Source organism: Grampus griseus (assembly GCF_964374135.1).
Source record: "Grampus griseus genome assembly, chromosome: Y".
NCBI classification, from domain to species: Eukaryota; Metazoa; Chordata; class Mammalia; order Artiodactyla; family Delphinidae; genus Grampus; species Grampus griseus.
Window position 1 is genome coordinate 12,180,189 of NC_139016.1, and position 27,421 is coordinate 12,207,609.

The 27,421-nt window shown below is 37.7% G+C and overlaps 1 pseudogene across 1 annotated transcript; it reads right to left on the reverse strand.

Annotated features, from left to right (window-relative positions):
- Positions 1-512: 512 nt before the first annotated feature.
- LOC309817691 (U2 small nuclear ribonucleoprotein auxiliary factor 35 kDa subunit-related protein 2-like) lies at positions 513-27,421 on the reverse strand (annotated as a pseudogene). The gene is made up of 9 exons: positions 27,315-27,421; positions 23,648-23,756; positions 23,052-23,136; positions 19,411-19,449; positions 18,388-18,506; positions 13,423-13,634; positions 7,904-7,959; positions 7,087-7,196; positions 513-874 (listed from the first exon to the last, which is right to left on the reverse strand). The product of its transcript is annotated as a U2 small nuclear ribonucleoprotein auxiliary factor 35 kDa subunit-related protein 2-like (transcript).

The following is a 27,421-nucleotide window of genomic DNA, read 5'->3' on the forward strand; positions in this document are numbered from 1 at the left end:
GGACCCCTAACCTTAAAGTGGTCTTATCATAAATGATGTGAAATTAAAGACCTCTTATCACACCATTTTTCTTTGTTTACAGCTCAGAATAGTGTGAAATTAGAAGTTTAAAATAAAAGAGATGTGTTAAGTCAACTGACAAATCCACAATGTGAAGTGAATAAATGTCATCTAGGAACAGATGAAATATGACAAGTTTAATGGGAAAAAAGAAACAAGTCCCATATGATCTTAACTATGTATAAAAAAATATTTGTAATACCCGTAAGAAGAAAAAAAGTAAAGCAAAGCTCCAGTGTTACCTCTAAGGGTTAGGATTATAAGTAACTTTCACGACGCCTATATATTTTATGTCTTCATGAATAGGTTTCATCTAAGCAGGCTTTTGCCAGACTTGCTAACCCACGTGAGCTGAGAGCCCTCTATCCAACTACGCTGCCATAATAAACGGTGTACAATCACTGAAGGACATGGTAAGTTTATTTGGATTTGGGACAGTGCAGAGTTCAGTCTCAGCTCCCCGATGTCCTCCTGCTGTGGCTCCTGGACCTGGATGAGCTCCGGCTGCAGCTCCAGCGGCTGCGGCCCCTTCTTCTTCCTCTGCTTTGGGAACTGTGCTTCTCCAGGCTTTTGGACGCATGCTTGTGGGATTTCTTGCCCCCGGGGCTCCTCCTCCTCCGTGGCCTACTGTAGTAGTCGTCGTGGCGGCCCGGTCGCTCTCTCCTCTCTGAGTTCTTACTGAAGCAGGAGCCAGTCCGATCTGGAGACAGGTACATGTCTCAATTCACTTCCCAAAACTCATTGTTGGGATTTCTGAACACGTGAAGAAAGTTGCAGTGTTTCCCTCTTGGACACTGCTGTATTTCAAATAAACCTGCAGGGGCAAAGTGAGGAAACAGCATTTACTGCTGGCACTTCATCCTTTTCAGAAGGTGCATTTCTGATGTTTGCTTGTGATAGGACTATTTTCTCCTGGGTATTACTTAAAAACAGCCTGCATAAATTGATTTCATACTTTAAGTTCCAAGATTTCAAAAATATTCAAATGTTCTAACAAATAGCATTCTGAAACGTAAAGTTTTAATTAACAAGAACATTCCATTTCCCCACTAGATTATGGTTCAGAACACAGCCAAATACTGACCACACTATTTTCTTCCTAGGGCTTCACCATCCTACTGACTGACAGTGCAGATCCCCAAATTAATACTGCAGAACCATTCCTTGGAGTCTAGATGGTAGTGTGATTTGATGCCATGTTGCTGGCAAGACAGAATTACTGGTGAAAAGGGAGCACTTACAGGTTTACAAGAACCTGTATTTTCTTTGTGTTTTAAAATATGATGATAAACATTGCCATACTGTTTCAAATTTTACCAAGTTCTGTTAATATGAAAGATGCTTCTCAAAGTGGACTCTATTTTTTAACAATCCCTTTGACGTTTTTAAACATTTTAAAATAGCAGTAAATTCCCCAAATATGTAAAACAGTTAAAAGTGAAATAAATACCTTCCTCCTTGATACTATATACAAAAGCTAACTCAAAATGGATCTTAAAGTCTGAGATGAGACTATAAAATTCTTTAAAAATAAATGTATTCCACTACTTAATAATGAAGTTGTCACTGAAGAAATCAAAGAGGAAATAAAAAAATACTTAGAAACAAATGACAATGGAGACACAACGACCCAAAACCTATGGAATGCAGCAAAAGCAGTTCTAAGGGGGAAGTTTATTGCAATACAAGCCCACCTTAAGAAGCAGGAAACATCTTGAATAAACAACCTAACCTTGCACCTCAAGCAATTAGAGAAAGAAGAACAAAAAAACCCTAGAGCTAGCAGAAGGAAAGAAATCATAAAAATCAGATCAGAAATAAATGAAAAAGAAATGAAGGAAACAATAGCAAAGATCAATAAATCTAAAAGCTGGTTCTTTGAGAAGATAAACAAAAATAGATAAACCACTAGCCAGACTCATCAAGAAAAAAAGGGAGAAGACTCAAATCAATAGAATTAGAAATGAAAAAGGAGAAGTAACAACTGACACTGAAGAAATAAAAAAGATCATGAGCGATTACTACAAGCAACTCTATGCCAATAAAATGGACAACCTGGAAGAAATGGAAAAATTCTTAGAAATGAACAACCTGCCAAGACTGAATCAGGAAGAAATAGAAAATATGAACAGACCAATCACAAGCACTGAAATTGAAACTCTGATTAAAAATCTTCCAACAAACAAAAGCCCAGGACCAGATGGCTTCACAGGCGAATTCTATCAAACATTTAGAGAAGAGCTAACACCTAACCTTCTCAAACTCTTCCAAAATATAGCAGAGGGAGGAACACTCCCAAATTCCTTCTACGAGGCCACCATCACCTTGATGCAAAAACCAGACAAGGATGTCACAAAGAAAGAAAACTACAGGCTAATATCACTGATGAACATAGATGCAAAAATCCTCAACAAAATACTAGCAAACAGAATCCAACAGCACATTAAAAGGATCATACACCATGATCAAGTAGGGTTTATTCCAGGAATGCAAGGATTCTTCAATATACGCAAATCTATCAATGTGATAAACCATATTAACAAATTGAAGGAGAAAAACCATATGATCATCTCAATAGATGCAGAGAAAGCTTTTGACAAAATTCAACACCTATTTATGATAAAAACCCTGCAGAAAGTAGGCATAGAGGGAACTTTCCTCAGCATAACAAAGGCCATATATGACAAACCCACAGCCAACATCATCCTCAATGGTGAAAAACTGAAAGCATTTCCACTAAGATCAGGAACAAGACAAGGTTGCCCACTCTCACCACTGTTATTCAACATAGTTTTGGAAGTTTTAGCCACAGCAATCAGAGAAGAAAAGGAAATAAAAGGAATCCATATCAGAAAAGAAGACGTAAAGCTGTCACTGTTTGCAGATGACATGATACTATACATAGAGCATCCTAAAGATGCTACCAGAAAACTTCTAGAGCTAATCAATGAATTTGGTAAAGTAGCAGGATACAAAATTAATGCACAGAAATCTCTGGCATTCCTATACACTAATGATGAAAAATCTGAAAGTGAAATCAAGAAAACACTCCCCCCCAAAAAAAAAAAACACTCCCATTTACCATTGCAACAAAAAGAACAAAATATCTAGGAATAAACCTACCTAAGGAGACAAAAGACCTGTATGCAGAAAATTATAAGACACTGATGAAAGAAATTAAAGGTGATACAAATAGATGGAGAGATATACCATGTTCTTGGATTGGAAGAATCAACATTGTGAAAATGACTCTACTACCCAAAGCAATCTACAGATTCAATGCAATCCCTATCAAACTACCACTGGCATTTTTCACACAACTAGAACAAAAAATTTCACAATTTGTATGGAAACACAAAAGACCCCGAATAGCCAAAGCAATCTTGAGAACGAAAAAAGGAGCTGGAGGAATCAGGCTCCCTGACTTCAGACTATGCTACAAAGCTACAGTAATCAAGACAGTATGGTACTGGTACAAAAACAGAAAGATCAATGGAACAGGATAGAAAGCCCAGAGATAAACCCACGAACATATGGACACCTTATCTTTGATAAAGGTGGCAGGAATGTACAGTGGAGAAAGGACAGCCTCTTCAATAAGTGGTGCTGGGAAAACTGGACAGGTACATGTAAAAGTATGAGATTAGATCACTCCCTAACACCATACAGAAAAATAAGCTCAAAATGGATTAAAGACCTAAATGTAAGGCCAGAAACTATCAAACTCTTAGAGGAAAACATAGGCAGAACACTCTATGACACAAGTCACAGCAAGATCCTTTTTGACCCACCTTCTAGAGAAATGGAAATAAAAACAAAAGTACACAAATGGGACCTAATGAAACTTCAAAGCTTTTGCACAGCAAAGGAAACCACAAACAAGACCAAAAGACAACCCTCAGAATGGGAGAAAATATTTGCAAATGAAGCAACTGACAAAGGATTCATCTCCAAAATTTACAAGCAGCTCATGTAGCTCAATAACAAAAAAACAAACAACCCAATCCAAAAATGGGCAGAAGACCTAAATAGACATTTCTCCAAAGAAGATATACAAACTGCCAACAAACACATGAAAGAATGCTCAACATCATTAATCATTAGAGAAATGCAAATCAAAACTACAATGAGATATCATCTCACACCAGTCAGAATGGCCATCATCAAAAAATCTAGAAACAATAAATGCTGGAGAGGGTGTGGAGAAAAGGGAACACTCTTGCACTGCTGGTGGGAATGTGAATTGGTTCAGCCACTATGGAGAACAGTATGGAGGTTCCTTAAAAAACTACAAATAGAACTACCATATGACCCAGCAATCCCACTACTGGGCATATACCCTGAGAAAACCAAAATTCAAAAGGAGTCATGTACCAAAATGTTCATTGCAGCTCTATTTACAATAGCCCAGAGATGGAAACAACCTAAGTGCCCATCATCGGATGAATGGATAAAGAAGATGTGGCACATATATACAATGGAATATTACTCAGCCATAAAAAGAAACGAAATTGAGCTATTTGTAATGAGGTGGATAGACCTAGAGTCTGTCATACAGGGTGAAGTAAGTCAGAAAGAAAAAGACAAATACCATATGCTAACACATATATATTGAATTTAAGAAGAAAAAAAATGTCATGAAGAACCTAGGGGTAAGACAGGAATAAAGACACAGACCTACTGGAGAACAGACTTGAGGATATGGGGAGGGGGAAGGGTGAGCCGTGACAGGGCAAGAGAGAGGCATGGACATATACACACTACCAAACTTAAGGTAGATAGCTAGCGAGAAGCAGCCTCATGGCACAGGGATATTGGCTTGGTGCTCTGTGACCTCCTGGAGGGGTGGGATAGGGAGGGTGGGAGGGAGGGAGACTCAAGAGGGAAGAGATACGGGAACATATGTATATGTATAACTGATTCAATTTGTTATGGGGCAGAAACTAACACACCATTGTAAAGCAATTATACCCCAATAAAGATGTTTAAAAAAATAAATGTATTCAACTTCATCAAAATTAAAAACTGCTTCAAAGTACACCATCAAAAAGTGAAAAAACATACACTATAAGATAATTTGCAAAGCATCTGCGATAAGGGACTGCTATTTACATTATCTAAAGAACACTTACAACTCAATAGTAAAAAGAAAAGAACCCAATTAAGAAATAGGCGAAGGAGTTCATTTGAGATTTCTCCAGAAGATTATAAAAATGACCAGCAACTTCATAAAAAGATGTTCAACATAACTGGCCATTAGGAAAATGCAAATCAAAACCACAGTGAGATAACCATGTCATAGCTGGTAGGATAGGTAAAATTAAAAGAAAATTAACTGTATTGCAGGCATATAGAGAAGCTGGTACTCATACATTGCTGGTGGAGTTATAAAATAATTCAGCTGCTTTAGAAAATGGTTTGGCAGTTTTTCAAAACATTAAACAGAATTACCATATGATCTTGCAACTATGCTACTAGGGCATGTACCCAAAAGAAATGAAACATACTCACATAGAAATCTGTACCTCTTAGTTGCATTATATGTAATATCCAAAAGGTGGAAACAACCTAGGAGTCCATCAACTAATGAATAAATTAATAAAATGTAGTATACCATAGAAAGCAATATAATTTAGATTATAAAAAGAGTGAAGTTCTGATACATGCTATAATATTTATGTGTCTTGCAAACATGCTAAGAAGCCAGACACAAAAGGTCAATATTCTATGATTCCATGTATATGAAATGTCCAGAATAGACAAATCTATGGAGAGGGAGAGTAGATTACTGATTATCAGGAGATGGGGGAGTAGAGAATGCAGAGTGGCTGCTTATGGGTGTCAGATTCTTGGAGGGTGAAGAAAATGTTCTAAAATTAGAGATGATGGTCACACAGTTCTGACTGTAATAAAAAACACTGAATTCTGTACTTTAAAAGGATAAATTTTGTTAAGTGAATTGTATATCAAAACTACTGTTACTACAAAAAAAAAAAAAGAAAAAGTAGAATAGCCTCTTCTTTTGGAGAAGTCTAAGTCATGAACAGATGCACGTCACTGAAATCAAATGGGATTCCCAGGAACTGACAAAAACGACCTACCTTTACAGAGAAAACAATTTTCTCCCTTTCATCTTACAAGTCTTAAAGCTTATGTTGAAATTGTTCTTTTAGTTTTACTTCTAAAAGCTACCCCCATGCCACTTTAACATGCTTTTAAAATGGCAGCATCTGCTACAAGCCGAATGCCAAACCACTATTGTGATTCAGAATTTATGTTACATTTTTTTTTTAAATAAGAGATTTTAAGCAAGTGAGTACAAAGCAAACAAACAAAAGTAACAGGGAAGAAAAGTGTTCCCCAAACGCATTTATAGCTTCATCCTTTTTCATCTGAGGCACTTGACAATTTGGCTAAGCCCATCTGATAGAAAGAAATTTGAAAATAACAAGGCCAACAGAACTGCTAGATAGTCTCAGCAAAGGATTCACCCATTTTCTGATTTGGTGATCTGTATTCATGAATTAGTCTGACAACACCCTTAACAGATTCTAAACAGCTATAATCAACCTCTAACTTACAAAAGCAAGTATTTCATGTAAGGCAGAAAATATTACATGATGACATAACAAGATGATAGAATATTCATTAAGGATAAAAATGGACAGAAACAAACCACTCAAGTGAGGGGAGTCAAAGAATAGAAAACACCTCTAGAAATGTGCTAAGTAAAATGTGGCCTATTAAAGTAGTACGCAGAACTCAGAATCAAAGATTAGATAACCTGGGTGCTACCAATACACTGTGAACTCAGTTACTCATGGCATAACATGACCCACATGGTCTATTACAGATCTAAAATGTGATGTCCTTTATATAATGCTCATGTGTGGGAAGATAAGAGTTATTCCTTGTGATTCAGTTTTTTTAAAAAACCCTTTAACAGGTTTTTTTCCTACTAAGAATGTCCTTTTATATAGCAGTGGAACAATCAAGGGAAAAAAATCATCATGGTATTTTACCTACCACAAGTTGCCATTTTCCATCGAGTCACTGGGCAGAATTCACACTGAAGCTGTCGTCCAGCATACCATTGTCCATTAAACAGAGAAAGGGCTGCTTGACATTCTTCTTCCCTTTACACCACAAATTAACAGATGCATTTTACAGTAATGTTCTAATATATAGATATAACCCTATTATTTATCAACCCTTTTTTAAATTTACTATAGGACTGCAAAGTCACTACTGAGGGAGCCCTTGTGAGATTATTCAAGCTCCTAAAACTCAACATACACTAGGAATCTTTTTACTAACCCTCCAAAAGGTTTTGATGGATGCAAACCGGTTTCTCAATTTAAAAGAGTTGACTATTAAAAATGCAAAGTATTTCCACTGTTAGAGCTTGTTCTTTTTCAGCTAGGATTGTTGTTGCTCTACAATGGTTAATTTAACCAATCAGCTATGTAATGAGGCAAATATCAAGACAAAATAATGATACATTAACTGTTTTCTTAGCTGGTAAAAAATACATATGATTTATATTGGCTTCAATTTCTGACACTTTCAATTTATACTTCTAAATTTTCTATTCTGGTTTTCCTTGCTTTCAAGTTTTGTATCTTAATTACTAAATTATATACATAATAATATAACTATTGAAACTTGTTCAAAACCATATAAATACACAAAGAATACATTTTCTGTATCAGCTCTTGATGTTTACATTGTTAAAAATATCATGCATATAAAAGATATATATCAGTGGAATAATCCCAGAAGTCAACATAAACAAAACAGATGTGCTACAAAACATGGACATATTTATGTTCAGAATACTTATGATTGATATTGAACATACACATTGCCCCTCAGATGAGGTTCCAAGTTGCAGCTGACCTAAAGAACAATGAAGTATACTATCATAAAAAAACTTAAGGAAAAAAAAATTCAGTTATCGAATACACTTTGTCTAGGCTAGTATTACCCCATGTAGTTATCAAAAAAAGATTTCAAAAGTGAGATACCTTACTCTCACTTTTATTAAAGGCATACTTCATCATGCAGCAGGACTGCAGGCCCCAATTATGTTATCTCTGTTGATCAGATTCATTCTTCAATAAATATAAAATGTTTCCATATGCATAAAACCACAATAAATATAAATCAGTCATATACAGGCCACTTTAATTTCCATTTTTGACTAAGATTGTAAAAAAATAAGTAGAATATTAAAGTTGTACTTTCTTGAAATGCTGAAGCCATTTCACTCTATTCTCCCATCTTGCTCACATAAATGAACACCATCTTGAGAATGGGTATATCTTTGAATTCCAGACACAAACATATAGACACAAATACATACATATGAATATATACAGACACAAATGCATATACATATATATTTATATAATGGTAGAAAACCCTGCAAACATTCATAGTAAAGTTTAGATTTTTTTTCCCAAAATAATTTTTTAAGTTTACCAATTTATTAGAATATGTTTATTAGAGCACCCCACTCCCCAAAAGGGAGGGGGACAGTATCAGTATTGAATTACACTATATATGATTTATACTACTACCCTTACAGGAAGAGTAAAAGGCCTCAGAAGACAGTACAAGGGAACTTAGAGATGATTTAGCCCAGTTACACCAAGGACCTTTTAAAAATTTCCATAATAAATGTTTAAAAAGCTTTCATACTAAAAATATACTAACTGCTTTCCATTTATAATTGCCAGTCTGATTAGCACAAGCTTTGCAATTAACATTATGGACATATCTCAGAGATATTTTGGGTTTGATTCCAGACCACTGCAGTAAATTGAACACTGCAATAAAATGAGTTACACAAATTTTTTGGTTTCTCAGAGCATATAATAATGAAGTTTATCAAGAGTGCAAAAGCAGGCTTCCCTTGTGGCGCACTGGTTGAGAGTCTGCCTGCCAATGCAGGGGACACGGGTTCGTGCCCCGGTCCGGGAAGATCCCACATGCCGTGCAGCAGCTAGGCCTGTGAGCCATGGCCGTTGAGCCTGCGCGTCTGGAGCCTGTGCTCCGCAATGGGAGAGGCCACAACAGTGAGAGGCCCGCGTACCACAAAAAAAAAAAAAAAAAAAGAGTGCAAAAGCATTATGTCTAAAAAAATGTACATACATTAAAATGCTTTATTGCTAAAAAATGCTAACCATCATCTGAGCCTTCAGCGAGTCATAATCTTTTTGCAATAGTAACATCAAAGATCACTAATCAGAGATACCATAACAAATATAATAAAGTGAAAAAGTTTGAAATATTGCAATTACAAAAATGTGAGAGACATAAGCAAATGCAGTTGAAAAAAATGGTGTCAATAGATTTGCTCAACATGAGTTGCTATACACCTTCAATTTGTACAAAAACCTCAGATATCTGTGAACTGAAGTAAAACGTATGCCTGTAAAGAGCTCATACAGAGAGCCCAGGGAACTTGGTGCATAGTTCTGCTAAATTTGATCCCCAGACAGAAACCTTGCTGGCCTTTGATCCAGTGTGGGGAAGAAAACTAACTCATAGCTCCACCAACTGATGAGTACAGCTTTCAGTCCACCTATCAAGAAACATAACTGGAGCACATGGGAAGCTGTATAGCCCACAGTACAGCCAATGTTACAGTAACACTTGAGAAGAGCATAGCCCATAGCCTTCCCTGTCTGCAGAGTAAAGCCAATGATCCTATCTGGCCAAGAATTCAGTGCATAGTCTTGCCTGATTGATTTGAGTCCCCAAACATGCTTAACTGACCCTGGGACTTATTTTCCTGCCCTGTGAGGGCAAAGAAAATTTATATCCCTACCTACTGCTGACTATAGTACCCAGAACTAACCATCTAGGACAGCAGTCCCCAACCTTTTTGGCACCAGGGGCCTGTTTCATGGAAGATAAATTTTCCACGGACTGGGGGTGGGGTGGGAGGGGGCAGAGGGGAATGGTTCAAGCGGAAATGCAAGTGATGGGGAGCGGCAGATGAAGTTTCACTTGCTCGCCTGCCACTCACCTCCTGCTGTGTGGCCTGGTTCCTAACAGGCCACAGATGGGTACCGGCCCACAGCCTGGAGGTTGGGGGTGCCTGATCTAGGAAACTGAACCAGAGAACCCAGGCAACCATAGTTTTCCTTGTACAGGAAACCAAGCCAGCAATCCTCTCCAACTGTTATCAGCCAGCTCTGCCTCTTCCCCCACCATCTCAGAGCTTAGGCAGTGGCCCAGTGCAAAAATAGACCCTGACAAGAAGCCCCACCTGCCAAAGGACTCTATCAACTCACACTTCCAGGACTCTAAGTTAGGCTTGGAGAAGAGACTTCTGGCGAAAAGACTGCTTCCTCAAATGTATCAATGTTAAGAAATCAAGGACCACGAAAAATCAGGGTAACATGGCACCATCAGTGGAAACTAATAAAGCTCTAATAAGTGAACAGAAAGAAATGGAGAATTATAAACTGGTAAACAAATTCAAAACAATCCTCTTAAAGAAGTTTAGTAAGTTACAAGAACACACAGGCAAACAACTTAAAGGAAATTAGGAAAACAATGTGTAAAGAAAACAAAAAGTTCAAGTAAGAAAAGATAAACAAAAATAAAAGCAGGAAAAATAAAAATCCTAGAGGTAAAGGATACAGTGACTAAACTGAAGAGAACCTCAATAGCAGACTTGACCTAAGAATCAATTAAGAAGACAGGACATTTGAAATTATACAATCAGAGGAGCAAAAAGAAAAAATAAAATAGAGTGAAGAAAGCCTACAGGACTTATGGGATACCACCAACAGAAACAATATTTGCATTATGAGAATCCCAGAAGGAAGGAGAAAGAGAAAGGAACAAAAAGTACATTTAAAGCAATAATGACTGGAAACTTCTCAAAGCTGGAAAGAGAAATGACAGATCCATGAGGCATGAAAGGCCCAAAATGGCTAAACCAAGACATTGTAAATTACCCTGTCTAAAGTAAAAGACAAAAAAAAAAATTGAAAGCAAGAGTAAAGTGACAAGTCACATACAAGGGGAAGAAATCCTCCTTACCCCCCTGCATAAGAATATAGGTGGATTTCTCAACAGAAACCTTTCAGGCCAGGAAAGAATGGAATGATATATTCATAATACTGAAAAGAAAAAAAGTCAACCAAGAATACCATACCTAGCAAAGCTGTCCTTCAAAAACGAAGCAAATATAAACACTTCCCTGAACAAAGAAAATCTAAGGGATTTCATCACCACTAGACCTGCCTTACAAGAAATGCTAAAGAAAGTTCTTCAAATGGAAGTAAAAGGATAAGAATTACATCATAAAAATATGTTTCACTGGCAATGCTAAATTTTCAAAGTCATTACCATCTCTAATACACAACCGGTGCTGTATAATTCACTTACAACTCTAGTTTAAAAGTTTAATCATATTAAAGATAACCAGGGGAATTCCCTGATGGTCCAGTGGTTAGAACTATGTGCTTCCACTGCAGAGGGCACAGGTTCGATTCCTGGTCAGGGAACTAAGATCCACGGTACCGCCAGAAAAAAAAAAAAAAGAGAGAGAAAGGAAATCACACAAGGATAAAGACTAAGGAAAACATATATTGATATACACTCCTCCTGTAATAGGAAGAGTCTAACAAGAGCCAAAATCAATAAAACATTGATGCATTTGACTACATAAAAAAATTAAAGATAACCATAATTATAATAATTTGCCACTGGATACACTATATAAAAAACATGTAAACTGCATTATAACCTAAAGTGTGAGGGGAGGAAATGTAAAAGTGTAAAATTTAGGAATGTAAGACTCAAGGTAACAAGTAAAAAACCTGTAGTAGTTACACAAAGGAACATGATAAATAAGTCAAAGTACACTGATACAGATGACATCAAATCATTTTTTTAAAAATATTTTATTTGTCTTCTTCCCTCCCTCAGACTCAAGTCCTAGGCATTTTTGCATTTGATGGGTCAGGAACATGAGCCCAATGTGGGGATGTGCCATCTTTTTATTTTAAATACATTAAAAAATATTTTATTTATTTATTTTTATTTTTGGCTGTGTCAGGTCTTTGTTGTGGCATGCAGGATCTTTTTTGAGGCACGTGGGCTTCTCTCTAGGTGCAGTGTGTGGGCTCCAGAGCACCTGGGCTCTGTAGTTTGTGGTACCCGGGCTCTCTAGTTGAGGCACATTGGCTTAGTTGCCCTGAACCATGTGGGATCTTACTTCACCAACCAGGGATTGAACCCACATCCTCTGCATTGGAAGGTGGATTCTTTACCGCCAGACTGCCAGGGAAGTCCCAACGTCAAATTGCAAAAGGAGGTAAAAAAAGAGAGCAGGATAAGAAACAAGCAACAATGAGTCTACAAAATAGTTAGAAAACAATGAAAAAAATGGCAACTATTATTTTCAAAAAATCTACAAAAAATAAATGCTGGAGAGGGTGTGGAGAAAAGGGAACCCTCCTACACTGCTGGTGGGAATGTAAGTTGGTACAGCCACTATGGAGAACAGTATGGCGGTTCTTCAAAAAATTAAAAATAAATCTACCGGGGTTCCCTGGTGGTGCAGTGGTTGAGAGTCCGCCTGTCGATGCAGGGGACATGGTCTGGGATCTTCCCAGACTGGGGCATGAACCCGTGTCCCCTGCATCGGCAGGTGGGCTCTCAATCACTGCGCCACAAGGGAAGCCCTAAAAATATTTTTTAAAAGTTATGTGTAATTTGCATTCTTTTACTCAGTAACACAAATCATGATTTTTGGAACATTATGTTTTGTTTGAAAATATCCAATCTATAAACATGATCTAAAAAAAGGTCATGGTTTATGTTCTTTGGTAGTTCCAGAAGAAATAATGCATACTTTGGGCAGAAGTTGCAAGCTGGCACTATCAACATAATACATCAATCAGCAAGCTGTGTTACAATGCAGTTGTAGCTGAGACCAACTACAAGTAAGATGGTCCATTCCCCATCATATGCAGCCCCTTAATAAATGCTTGGACAGCTATCTGCAGAGGACCTTATGCAGAGAATTCACAGGCTGGAAAAGAGAGGGACCATAAAGGTACTGAGTGGATGAAAGATCTTTTCTCATCAAAACCTCAGAACCCAGGAATGTCATGCTCTTTACAATTTCAAGTAGTATCTCTACTGTATTGCACTGAGGTGGATGGAGAGGGAGACAAAAGGAATTAACATTTCCTTCCAACATGGCACCAGACCCTACACCACACTGCACGTCCCACCCAGGCGGAGAGCCTGTACCCTTGCTTTCCCATCCCATCCAGTACTTCAGAGGGAGGTGAACTTGTCCCGTCCTCCATGCGCACTGCATGTGCCCACCTTGAACTGGACCACTTTCCCCACGTTCTTGAACTTGGGGAGCACGTCATCATAGAAGTCCACGAACTGCTGGTAGGTCTCCTCTTCGCTGTACTCCAGGGTTGCGTCAGGGTCATAGTCGTCCCTTCTGCACTGCTCCATCCCAAACGTCGTAAACATGCTTTTAATAAGAAGGGGGGACTTGATGATGGGAAATTGTGTTTACATGAACACTGTAACAACAGTTAATCTTATTCTATATATAATATTTTACAGTTTTCACGGCATTTTATGTTTTTCTCTGATCCTTGCAACCCACTAAGACAATCATGGGTAGTACTTCCCCCACTTTGAAAAGAAGCAAGCTGAGGCCTAAAAAAGCTCACTTGTCCAAGTCACACGGCTTGTGAGAAATGATCCAGATCTGACCACCTTACAGTCTAGGGCCTGTTTGTTATATGGCATTATATATATATAATTTAATTTTTATTTAAGAAACAATGTTAACGTTTACGAAAAATGGGATTCTCTTTTGCAGTTTCAACTGGGTCAGGGCTGTGTTGATTTAACTCACTGGTACTTGAATAATTTAAAAATGCTTCATATGACCTTTATTATTTTTACTTTCTTGTCCTAAGATAACATGAGAAAAAAATTTTTATTTCAAGGTTCCAAGTAATTAACAGTTCATGGTTAATATTTTGTAGTTAAAAACTGGTCAGTCGTGGATGCCAGCGACCTGGGGGAAGAGAGAAATGCAGAGTTGTTTTATGGGTATAGAGGTTCAGTTTTGTAAGACAAAAAAGTATATAGAGATTATACATCTATGTACCTACTGAGATAATGCATACAGAATGCCCAATACAAATCATGCATAGGTCTGAAATGTTCAGCGCTAACTAATGTGAAATTTTCTACTCTCCAAATGACCTTCTAGATTATTCAATCTGTAATGTGATCCATATTCCCAAGTAGCTACCTACAGAATTGGGAGGACTTACCTTGGTTGGCACTGTTAACTGTAAAATGAAATTTTATAGCTGTAAATAAATATAGTAGCAAACAAGCACCTTAATTAATGAATTTAAAATTCTGTTCACAGGATTATAACCCAGATCTAGTTTCTAGGGTGTCAAATGAGCATCTGGGAATTTTGGGACACAGCCGAGTCACTGTTTAGGGAAAATCCCCACTGTACCTGGAAATACCCACACAAGCTTGAGTATGTTAAAAAATGATGGCCTGACAGCTCCTATTGAAAAGTTAGCTAAGTGGTATTTTTGAAGGCATGGTACTGATCCTCTGTGATTCCAAGAATCACCTGAAAAGAACTGGAATGCATTAAAATGCAGAGTCAAAAGTACTGCATATTCAAAATAACTTGTTTCCTTCTCTCTGCCTTGCTTCCCATTTCCTCTATTTTATTTAACTTAGTATGTAGTCTTTTACAGTCACTTCTGGAAGAAGGTAAGATATGAATAAATACTCAAGACAGATATGAATATCTTCAGTATCATTAGTAGTTATGTTCTTTTGGGGGGCAGGGGGAGGAAAGAACTCTCAAAGCCGTGACTCCAAAAAATGCCAATTCTAGAAAGATTCCAGATGAACTTAGTTCTACTTATAAAAACATGCAACCAAAGAAATGCTTAGGTTATGAATGTATTTTTCCAATGATCTCGCAAACCTTAACAGAAAAGAATGCTTGAAATGATCTGGGGCAAGTCACTACAGTTCTCTGTAAAAGTGGAACAGTAAATTTGTCTGAGAAGATGGCCTTAGATTTAACTGCTAATTCCACAGACTTCTATCTCACAATTCGTCACCTGAATGATGAAAATGCCTGAGTAACTCATATACATATATATATATATATATATATATTTCTTTTTTTGGACAGTTTTAATGCTAATTTCATATGCCTGTGAAAGTATTAAGAACTGTCACAAACTAATCTGACCACTGTGGATATTTCCTTGAAACAGCTCTCAGGTGTGGGTTTTCAGAGTGTGAGGTTCCTTTCCCCTTTCCGCAAATTAAGTACAGTCAACTGATTTCCTAAAACTGTTTAGGATATCTCCCTTCTTCTCACATAAACCCAATAAAAGGACAGTCTTTTTTTTGCCTTGCTGTGTGGCTTGTGGGATCTTAGTTTCCCAACCAGGAATTGAACCTGGGCCCTCCAGAGTGAAAGTGCGAAGTCCTAATCACTGGATCACCAGGGGACTCCCAAGTATAACCTTAAAGTCTTAAAATTCACGGGAATATTGGGAGTACAACATAAACAAGGGATCAGGCAGCTAAAATCTTGAAACTTGGACTTTAGTTCAACTATGCACACAAATGTGAATACATTTTGAGTCTCAGCTGTCTTTCAAACATAATCCACCAAATATTTATGAGGGGGAGTATATTAAATCAATGAATTATTACTATTTTTGATGAAATTAAACCTACATTTGGGTTCTAAAGGTTACTAAACAGAATAAAATCCCTCTTCTTGGTTAGCTCCTGGTTCCTCAAGAGGAAGCTTTCACTGTTCACCACATTTTATGAATCCCTTCACAGATAACCTGGGCAAGTATAATCCCAGCTATAAAACAAAAAGGGAGTTAAATATTCTACGATAATGGCTCTCAATCCTGGGGCACACTGAAAACATCTGGAGACATTTCAAAATGTCTGAGATTTTGATTAACATAATTTGAAGTGAGGCTAAAGAATATTTTTCTTTAAAGTTTTTAATATGATCCTAATGTGATTCAAGGTTCAGAATTACTGTTTTTAGACATGTAAAAAGGTGAAGACAAGTTTAGGGTGGAAAAAAAAGAAAGATAGCAAAGGTCAGTATTTTGAAGAAGGAAAAACTCACAGCAAGGATAATTTTATGAGTAAAATATAAAAGAACCACATAGTTTCATGGATTTGGCATTAATAGGACATAAAAATTATGATTAGATCTTCTCCTCTGTAGAATACATAATAAATTTACTGAATTACTTACTATTGACAGAGATTACTCTAATTACTCAGTTTGTCTCCTGTTACCCATCTTTTCGTTTATCCTTGGTCAACCAGCGTCTTAAAACATTAAATGGGGGCTTCCCTGGTGGCGCAGTGGTTGAGAGTCCACCTGCTGATGCAGGGGACATGGGTTCGTGCCCTGGTCCGGGAAGATCCCACATGCCGCGGAGCGGCTGGGCCCGTGAGCCATGGCCGCTGAGCCTGCGCGTCCGGAGCCTGTGCTCCATAACGGGAGAGGCCACAACAGTGAAAGACCCGCATGCAGCAAAAAACAAACAAACAAACAAACAAAAACAAAAAAACATTAAATGGAAAATTCTGGAAATAAACAACTTGTAAGTTTTAAATTGTGCACTGTTCTAAGCAGCGTGATGAAATATTGTGCTGTCCTACTCTATATCCTGACAAGGATCTCCATCCAATGGCACCACCTGCTCCTGGCATCCAACCATCAATATCATCATGGTTTAATGATACAGTATCACCAAAACAGATGATCTTCCTTCCTTCTATCATCATCAACAGAAGCCTAAGTCATTTATCTCGTCATCTCATCATGTGGGCATTTCAGGATCTCACATCATCATAAGGGTGAATGTAGTACAAGATATTTTGAGAAAGACAGCACATTCCTATAACTTTTATTACAGCACACTGCTATAATTGTTTCATTTTATTATTATTAATCTCTTACTGTGTTTATTTTAATAATTAATCTTTGTTATTGGTTTTGGTTATTGGTTATTGTTATAGGAAAAAACATAGCATACTGTGAGTTTGGTACTTACTGTGGCTCAGCCATCCACTGGGGTGCTTGGAACATATGCCCTGTGGATAGGGGCAGATTATTGTGCCTACTTTGAATTGTTTATTTATTTATTTCCCAAATGCGGGCCTTTCACTGTTGTGGCCCCTCCCATTGCGGAGCACAGGCGATGCACAGGCTCAGCGGCCATGGCTCACGGGTCCAGCCGCTCTGCGGCACGTGGGATCTTCCTGGACCGGGGCACGAACCCACGTCCCCTGCATCGGCAGGCGGACTCTCAACCACTGCACCACCAGGGAAGCCCCCAAATAGTTTATTGATAAATGAACCAAATTATAAAAATGACAAGTGCCTGGAATACAGATATTTGTTAAATGAATGAAGAGATCAACACTTAGTTTTCCACATGAATGTCCTGTTTCAGAAACACTGATCCCAAAGAGATACAGAACAAGAATGGTTCAGAGAACTACAGAAACAATGATCATAACGAAAACACAAGCAAACACTTAGGGCTTGCCACATGCCTGGCACTGTTCTGTGTGCTTCCCATGTATTCACTCATTTCAGGCTCACAGTCACCTTATAAGGGTGATACTATTTTTAATCCCTGTTTTATAGATAAGGAAAATACGGCACAGAGATCTTAATTAATTTTCCCAAAATGACAGCTACTAAACCTAGTTTTTGAACCAAGAGGGCTGTTCCTGAGCCTGAGTATACTGAGAATGGTTAATGTGAATACTCCCTCTCTTCACTCTGATCCTATCCTGCGCAGATATCCATTTAAACAAAGCAATTTTAAAAAGCTCATTTTGTGCAAGTGTTTTCCACTGGAAAAACAAAGCCAGGGTTCTAAGGTTCCTGGAAACAGCACAAATGTATTATTTCCCCAATCATGTTGTCCACATGGACCAATGCAAGCACAGGGTAAAAAACAGGAAGCAAAAGATCTTTATAAAGTGTGGGAGCAAAGTAAAGGAAGCACCACCAGAGAACTAGGTTAAGTCTACCCAAGAAATAGGTATGGGGGAAGCAGAGTACAGTCAGCTGGAGGACTGGAAAAGTGGCAAAAAGGCAGCAGATACATGATCAATAATTTAAACTGAAGACTGTGTCTCTCCCAAAAAAAAGAACTCAAGAACCTCAATGGTTCAACTCTCTTAATTCTGAAGTGATAAAACAAAACTGGTTACCTATCTCCAAATCTGCAGGCTCCCGTTTTACTGTAGAATGGACAATTAGCTCGATCTTTCTCCATTATTCTTAAGTCCGTGGGTGGTTCTGGATTTTGCCATGTGGCACCACTTTCCAACTGTTGAAAATAACCATAATTTTACTGGTAGTTTTAAAAATCCATCAGAATTAAAGATTTAAAGTATATTCGAAATATTGTGGTCAAAAATAAAAACAGATTCATGTAAGAATATACACATTTAAGTTGTATCACAGAATCTAGACTCTACAAACAATTGTCATGAGACAGGGTCTATATGTCTCTCCTGGCTCCCAGTCACTGCCCATCATCAGGCATCACTATGGCTACGAGGAGCAGTCATCAAGGTTTCCCTTCTGTCCATCCATTCCGAAAAGTGTTGAAGGACTTGTTAGGGAACCATTCCCTGAGAACAACCTAAGTTACTCTGAATCAAGTTAAATCATCCCTATGGGCATAAGAGTGTGTGATGTTGTTTACATACACTTTAAGGACTATAAACAATTCCAGTCCACCAGGGTGATTTTTGTTTTTGTTTAGCAGTTCACTTCTGTTGTTGCTGCTGTACAAATCACACACCTACAGAGTGATTCCCACATTCAGACAGGATCTAAGTAGTTTACCACAAAATTAACATTACCAGAAGTATTCTTTTTATTTATTTATTTATTTTTGGCTGTGTTGGGTCTTCGTTTCTGTGCGAGGGCTTTCTCTAGTTGCGGCGAGCGGGGGCCACTCTTCATCATGGTGCACAGGCCTCTCACTGTCGAGGGCTTCTCTTGTTGCAGAGCACAGGCTCCAGTCACGCAGGCTCAGTAGCTGTGGCACACGGGCTTAGTTGCTCCGTGGCATGTGGGATCTTCCCAGACCAGGGCTCAAACCCGTGTCCCCTGCATTGCCAGGCAGATTCTCAACCACTGCGCCACCCGGGAAGCCTCAGAAGTATTCTTTTTAAAGAAATGTTCACTGGTATCAAAATTTTAATGAAAGTTTTGAAAAATACCTCATTTTCAGCCGGTTCCAGCATCTTCTGCACAGATTCCTACAAATGCAAACATGGGATTAATAAAAATCTGAAAGTCAGGTAACTCATAGCTAGTTTTTTTTTTTTTTGCGGTACTCGGGTGTCTCGCTGTTGTGGCCTCTCCCATTGTGGAGCACAGGCTCCAGACGCGCAGGCTCAGCGGCCACGGCTCACAGGCCCAGCCACTCCGCATCATGTGGGATCTTCCTGGACCGGGGCACGAACCCACGTCCCCTGCATTGGCAGGCGGACTCTCAACTACTGCGCCACCAGGGAAGCCCCATAGCTAGTTTTTGTGGTTAAGAATCTCAACTTAAAATTTTAAAAAGCTTATACATGCAAGGTTTCATGTTCTTATTTGCTTTCTACAGCACAGATCTTCTGAAAAGCTTTCAAAAGGATATAGGTGAGAATTTTTATTGAAATAGAAAATGTAATAAAACACATTATAAAATATTTAAGAATATTCCTGTAAGTTTCAGGAACAACAGTTACTATGTTTAAGCATATATACCACATACAAGTTTTTAAGATGAGGTATCAGTATTATAAAACACAATGCTAGCCACAACATCATTAACATTTAAAAAAAGTCAAAAATATGACATGAACAGTAGTATTTAGGATTTATGAGCTATTTCAAACTTTTTGATAAGGCAAAGTAAGTTCTCCAAAATTTCAGTAAATTTCTATTTAACTGACATTTAAACAAATTTTAATCATGTTAGACTTCTCTTCTCTAGCTCCTTAAAGAATTACATAAAAGACTTGATAAATCTAGTTGCATGTAAGAGTCCTCCAAGCTCAAAACAGAACTTTTGTTTCCTCCTTGTCGACCCTCTAAGTGTCACATCTCAGTAAATGGTGCTTCCTTTTACTTCCCCTCTTATTCAAACTAAACACCTGAGAGTATGACTTGGATTCTTCCACTCCCTTTCACACCTCTACCCTCAATTTACCATGAGCAATCTTGTTGACTCTGTATTAACGTACCCCAGATCTGTGTACTTATCTTTGTAAAGCACTATCATCATACAAATTACCAACATATCATATCCTATTTGAAACAGCAGCGTATCTTGACTCTTGCCTCTTTGGTCACTGTTCCCTACTCCCTATTCTTTTCTTTTTGCTTTATAACAAAGTGAATCAGTTATACATATACATATGTTCCCATATCTCTTCCTTCTTGTGTCTCCCTCCCTCCCACCCTTCCTGTCCCACCCCTCCAGTTTCCCTATTCTTTATACAAAAGTGATAAATGATTTGTTAAAGGTAAAGACAATGGCTTTCCATTACACTTAACATGAAGTCCAAACTCCTCCTTCAAATCCAGGAGGCCTTAAATGATCTGACCCTGTCTACCCTTCTGATCTCCTCCCTGCCCCTGCCACTCTCTCCTTTGGTCTCTGGGATTCAAACATCCTCACCTCCTTTCAGTTCTACGTTCTGGGCCCTTCCCTCTGCGTAGAGCCCCTGAGATTTTTGTACTCAGGTAACAGCATAAAACATCGGCTTCTCAGAGAAATATTCCATGATCATTTATCTAAGGAAGTACTCAACTATGCCCATCACTCTATCAGATCACCTTGTTTTATGTCTTTGTAGCACTTAACACCACTGGAAATTATCTTTTTGGGCAACTTATCATATGGCTCCCCCATCTAGCAAAGTAACACTAAGAGCAGGGACTGTATCTTTTCCACTGTCTTATCCCATTAACTAGACAACTGTCTAGCACATAGCAGAATCACATATATTTCTTAAATCCACTTAGAATCTACAGTCATTCCTCTGTATGTGTGGGTTCCACAGCCATCAACCAACGATAGTACAAAAGTATTTGGGGGGCTCCCCTGGTGGCGCAGTGGTTGAGAGTCCGCCTGCCGATGCAGGGGACATGGGTTCGTGCCCCGGTCTGGGAGGATCCCACGTGCCGTGGAGCGGCTGGGCCCGTGAACCATGGCCGCTGAGCCTGCGCGTCTGGAGCCTGTGCTCTGCAACGGGAGAGGCCACAGCAGTGAGGGGCCCCGCGTACCGCAAAAAAACAAACAAACAAACAATAAAAAAACAAAAACAAAAAAAAGTATTTGGGAAAACACCCCACAAAGTTCCAAAAAGCAAAGTCTTAATTTGCAATGCGCTAGCAACTATTTTTGTACCTTTTAAAGTGTATTGGGCATTATAAAAATCTAAAAATGATTTAAAGTATATAGAATGATGTGCCTAGGTTATATGCAAATCCTACACCATTTCACTTGAGCACCCACAGATTTCAGTACCCTCAGGCAGGGGTCTCCAATCCCTGGGCTGCACAGCAGGTGAGCAGCAGGCAAGTGAGTGAAGCTTCATCTACCGCTCCCCATGGCTCGCATTCCCACCTGAACCATTCCCACCCTGTCCACGGAAAACTGTCTTCTACAGAACTGGTCCCTGGTTCCAAAAATGTTGGGGACTGCTGCCATCAGGGTCCCTAGAACCAATCAATCACCAGAGATACCCAGGGATGACTGTACTTTATGCTTCTCTTTAATGCCTTCTAGACTTCCTTAAAAAAATCAGAGCATTTAAAAGAAGCCAGAGCTTCTATCTGAACCCTGGAAACCTCAAATGAAAAAAATTCCATAGTTAAAATGGCAATTGAGTCCTCTCTATAAAAAAATTTAAAAGTTCCAAATTTCTTGTCCCCTGATACATCTCACCTCATCTAGAAAGTAGTGCTCAAATTAAGGTGCCTAAAATTTGCACTGGAATTAACTAATGGCTGAAATACAAAAAACAAAGTTGTGGAGACTACTTCTACTCCATTATGACCAAGACACAACCAAATCCATTTTTCTCCATTATGAGATGGTTAACTACTCAATTTTATGCTATTCAAACTTAGAATACAGAAAAGAAAAATGCTGATGAATCATTTCAAGTAAAGATGGGTTGTGAATTTTTGAAATAATCACCCTATTAAGGAAAGCAGCAAAATACATCAAATCAATGTTTAGAAAGAATCCTGAAAGACATGAAAGATATGTACATACACCTTACAGATTACCTTTTTAAATTAGCAAACTGTCTGTTAGCTACAGGTTTGAAAGCAAGTCAAGATTTAATGAGAACAACGATAGCAAAAATCTAAATCTTAAATATTCGATCCCTGCTTTCTCAAAATCAAATAGTTTTGGTGGCAGGACACAAGCTGTTAAGCCTTTAAGGAATGAAATAAACATGTCAAGTATACAAAATGTTTTTTCCTAAACAAGTCAACTCACACAGTTGAACCTGAGAGTCACATCATTTGCTAGAGTGGTAGAAAGTGTAAAGCAGGCGCCAGCTGTCTGCTTCTATATAAAGCTTTATTAGAACATAGCTACACCTATTTGTTTCCATACTGCCATGGCTGCTTTTGCACTACACTGGGTAAAGCTGAAGAAACCGTTAAATTAAGATAGTCTTAACTGCTATTGCATGGACACAAAGAATATGTATGTCTCCACTAAAAAATACGGCTTTTTAAAAACAAACCAAAGAACTACAAGCCCACACATGCCCATAGCTTCAAATCCATCATATAGCCTACCTGCACACTATACACAGCGTATTTATCCTCCTATGATAAGAACCACCTCTTTTTCTCTTTTCTCCTGTAGTTTGTTCCTCCTCTTCTCTCTCTCTTCTCTGATATTCTTCCCATTCTTCCCTCAACTTTCTCTTCAAAGAGAAAAGAAACGTATTTTTCCCCCATACTTAATTTTTAAAACATTCAACATATGGGATAAATAAATTAAAAAAATTAAATATATTGGTTACACAGACCATCACTTTCAAAGATTTTTTTTTTTTTTTTGCGGTACGTGGGCCTCTCACTGGTGTGGCCCCTCCCGCTGCGGAGCACAGGCTCCAGACGTGCAGGCTCAGCAGCCATGGCTCATGGGCCCAGCTTCTCCGTGGCATGTGGGATCTTCCCGGACCAGGACATGACCCGTGTTCCCTGCATCGGCAGGCGGACTCTCAAGCACTGAGCCACCAGGGAAGTCCTCAAAGTATTTTTGTTGCTGTTGTTCAAGGCATGTAATTGTTAACGTGAAAAAGTCATTCTCTATTTTATTTTATTTTATTTTATTTTTATTTATTTATTTATTTATTTTGTCATTCTCTATTTTAATTAGAAGTTATTTTAGTTAACTAGTTAGGTAGTTGATTAATTTGACTAAAAGCATACCTCTTGTTCTTCCTGCTGTTTACTAGCTGCCTCTTCCTTTTGCTTCTTTATTCTTAAATCCTCTTGTGCTTTCTGCTCCCTCAACAACCACTCCTCATGTAAGTTTTGCCTATTGATATAATTATGTAATCAAATAAAAGAATTGGCATCATTCTACACACACACACATATACGCTATATATAATAGCAAATAACACATTTTCGGGATGGTTAAAATGTCATGAAAGTTATCTTACATAAAGCCTTTAAGAGGTGCAAGAGAATTAGAGGACATAATAGAGCACCTGGAAGAGCACTACAATCAGCATCTTCCTAGAAGGTAACAGCTTAAAGTCACTACTTCTACATTCTTGCATGACATTTGTTCTGTCACTTTTCTCATATTAAAAAAACCAGCAGTAACATTGAAGTTTGTCCTAGTCTGATCACAGAGATGCGCAGGTGCCAATAAGGCAAATAACAAGTTTCAAAGCAACATCCAGGTTTCTACATTTAGAAAGTATAATCCTTCCATTCTATGCATTTTAATTTTTTTTTTTTTGTGGTACGTGGACCTCTCACTGTTGTGGCCTCTCCCATTGTGGAGCACAGGCTCCGTACACGCAGGCTCAGCAGCCATGGCTCACAGGCCTAGCCACTCCATAGCATGTGGGATCTTCCTGGACCGGGGCACAAACCCGTGTCCCCTGCATCGGCAGACGGACTCTCAACCACTGCGCCACCAGGGAAGCCCATGACTTCAGCTTTTTAAAATAATCAATACTGGCTATAGATATATAATGATAATATATATAAGATGTATATGTAACAGATATATACCTGGTTATATACATATATCAATCCTGGATAACATATACAGCCGTTCATATATCATACTACTGAATTCCTTTCATTTATATAGATGCAAAGTTGGTATGTTCTGTAGAAAAATGTCATACTTTAGAGATGCAAGCTGAAATATTTAGGAATGAAGCATCATATATCTGCAACTGATGTGTAAATTATTTGGGAAAAAAAATTTAGGTGTACATGGATGTGTATCTATCTGTATGTATTTATTCATATATGGATATACATAGAAATATATGTATGTACATACATAAAGAAAAAGAGAGAGGACAGAGAAAACATGTTCATTAGCATATCTAGATAAAGAGTTCATAGATGTTTATTGTACTATTTTTTCTGTATATTGAAACACTTTCTGTATTGAAACTTTCTGTATATTGAAACATTTTCAAAATAAATACATTATTTTTCCCATAATAAAAAATTATATGCTGTTCCATTTAAAATTTAAATTTGAGAGAAAAACATGAAGACATGGAGAGCACACAGGGAAAACTGAAGCAACTTAAGGAAATGCAGCATAAGCTTTCCATGATTCAAGATTAAAAGAAAAATATTTTATATCTGTCACATATGTATTATAGGTCTAACCAAATGCTTACCCATTCCTAGATTAAACTGCTTTTCTAAGCAAGTAAATTTTATTATTTCAGCATTTTAAATTGAAAGAAAATAGGGTCACACATATACACCAAAGAATGGTAACTTCTAACTGATACAATTATTCAGATAAATAAGTGACCTAATCTGGTACAGAGGATATGACTCTGAATTACTTACAGAGATTATTTCCACTGATTGGACACTGCCTGGATACTCAAAAATATCTGCTGATACTCAAAAATATCTCCTCATTCACTTAATCCCCTAAACCTCCAAAATCACGTTCACACACTCCAAAGAAGTGATTATAAACAATCTGAGGTGTAGCATTTTCTCTACAGATATAATCAAATATATACAGCATATATTTAAGTACAAAATATATAAATGTATTATGCATGTAACTCTTTAAAACAAAAATAGAATCGTGCTACAGTTTTGTAACTTGCTTTTTTACACTTTATCTTAATTTGTGACAAGACAGTTTATTTCAGGTTATCCAAGGTTAAACTAGATGCCAAAAAGGCTACCAGTAACTGCAAGCTCAGTATTCCACAAATTTCTAACAATCATTAGCCAACTCATTCTTATAGTAATATTGTCTGTATTTTAGAGAATATGTGTGTGTAATGTTTGCCCATCCAATCTGTACTACAATGAATGAACAGAAATGTTTTTTATTCTATACATTCACTAAGTATTACTAGATAAAGAAATGTGAGTCAATGTGCAAAACCAGGAGCAAAGCTCATAATTGAGAGACAACTGCTTAGTTTTGGATATGGCATTATCTATAAAATCAAGAGCAAAGCAGCGATCTATCCTTCAACATACTAAATCTACCAAGAGAGATTATCGACTTGACTACTAAGGCTTGCTGTGAGTGTACCTTACAAAGTCAAAAGGAAAAAAATGATGCAAGAAAACACAAGCTATTACTGAATTTAAAACAGGGAAAGAGAGAGAAAGAGGCTTTAGAAAACTGTATGCTAGAAGAAAACAGATTAAATACACAATGGGAGATAGCTGAGAATTTTAGGAATTAAAAAAAAATAAAAAGTGTAAGTAACTCCAACCTATCCTGTTTATCCTTTTCTCCTGATGTTTTGTCCTACCTATAGTGGACTAGTTTCCACCTAATAATAGAGACATGTCATTACACATTGCATGCGAACACACTAATCTTTCCATTCCAAAAATTCCATGTTGTGGTACTAAAATCATTACCTGGGAACACCAATGGTAAATGAAATCTCTATGGTTGTTTTTCCAAGTCCAAGAATCCTGGTTACTTGAGGCCATAGTCCCGCAGTTCAAGAACTGTCTTGGACAATTTAATAAGTAAGTTCTGGAAAACACGTATGACAACCATTATAAGCCAGTATTGTGTGATTTCAGTGCATCCATCTGCATTTATAACCATGTTGGCTCAAGTAGTACTAAGTTTACTGCATTAAACAGACAGGTTTATACAAAAATGTTAAGGTCTGATATTTTAAGGCCAAATAACGTTATGATCAGTGTACAAATTAAGGTTCCCCATTTTTTTCCTACAGAAAAACACTGGTAAATAACTTTAGGCAACAATAATAGAGGCACTGCAAATGCCACGTAATGCAGTTATAGCCATGAGAACGATAATTATTTTTTAGGAATTTGTTCCACATAATCCCTAACATTACACTAATATAGATTTGAAAAGGCTGTGTGATTTTATTTGGTTTTCTTTTCTGTAAATATACAACGTTATAGTCAAATAAGAGCTTCACGACTAGTTTTACACTTGTAAATATTTAAATAACAATAGTTTGATTTATTAGTTGAGTCAATATAAAGTGTCTTACACTACTGCAGTCTGAGAAAAACTTGAACAATATGTAATTAAAACCCTTGACCAGTACAAAGGAAAACATTCCCTGAGTACTTAACGTGTCCTAGAGCTGTGCTAACTGCTGAAAATTCACAATTGTTGCGTCTGTTACATCAAGTTCTTTAATATATACATATCAACAGTAGTAATTCACCATACCTTTCCCCTTTTTCTTCAGAATGTTAACATTTTCTCTTACATGTGTCTAACGTAAGTTTATTTGCAAAGAAGCAGACACTACACTTCATCAGGTACACACCTCCCTTCTGACACTGGGGTCTCAAGTTAGGGCGGCAGCTGGGGGGAACAACTTCTTACACAAAAACAAGATGAGGAGTCCGTTACCTGAGTCTCTCAGTCGAGCGAGTTACCGGCGACGTTTGTTTCGTTTTTTCTTCTTTAGGGCGGCTCTGTATTTCTTCTTTCTTGTATATCAAAATATACAGCAACAT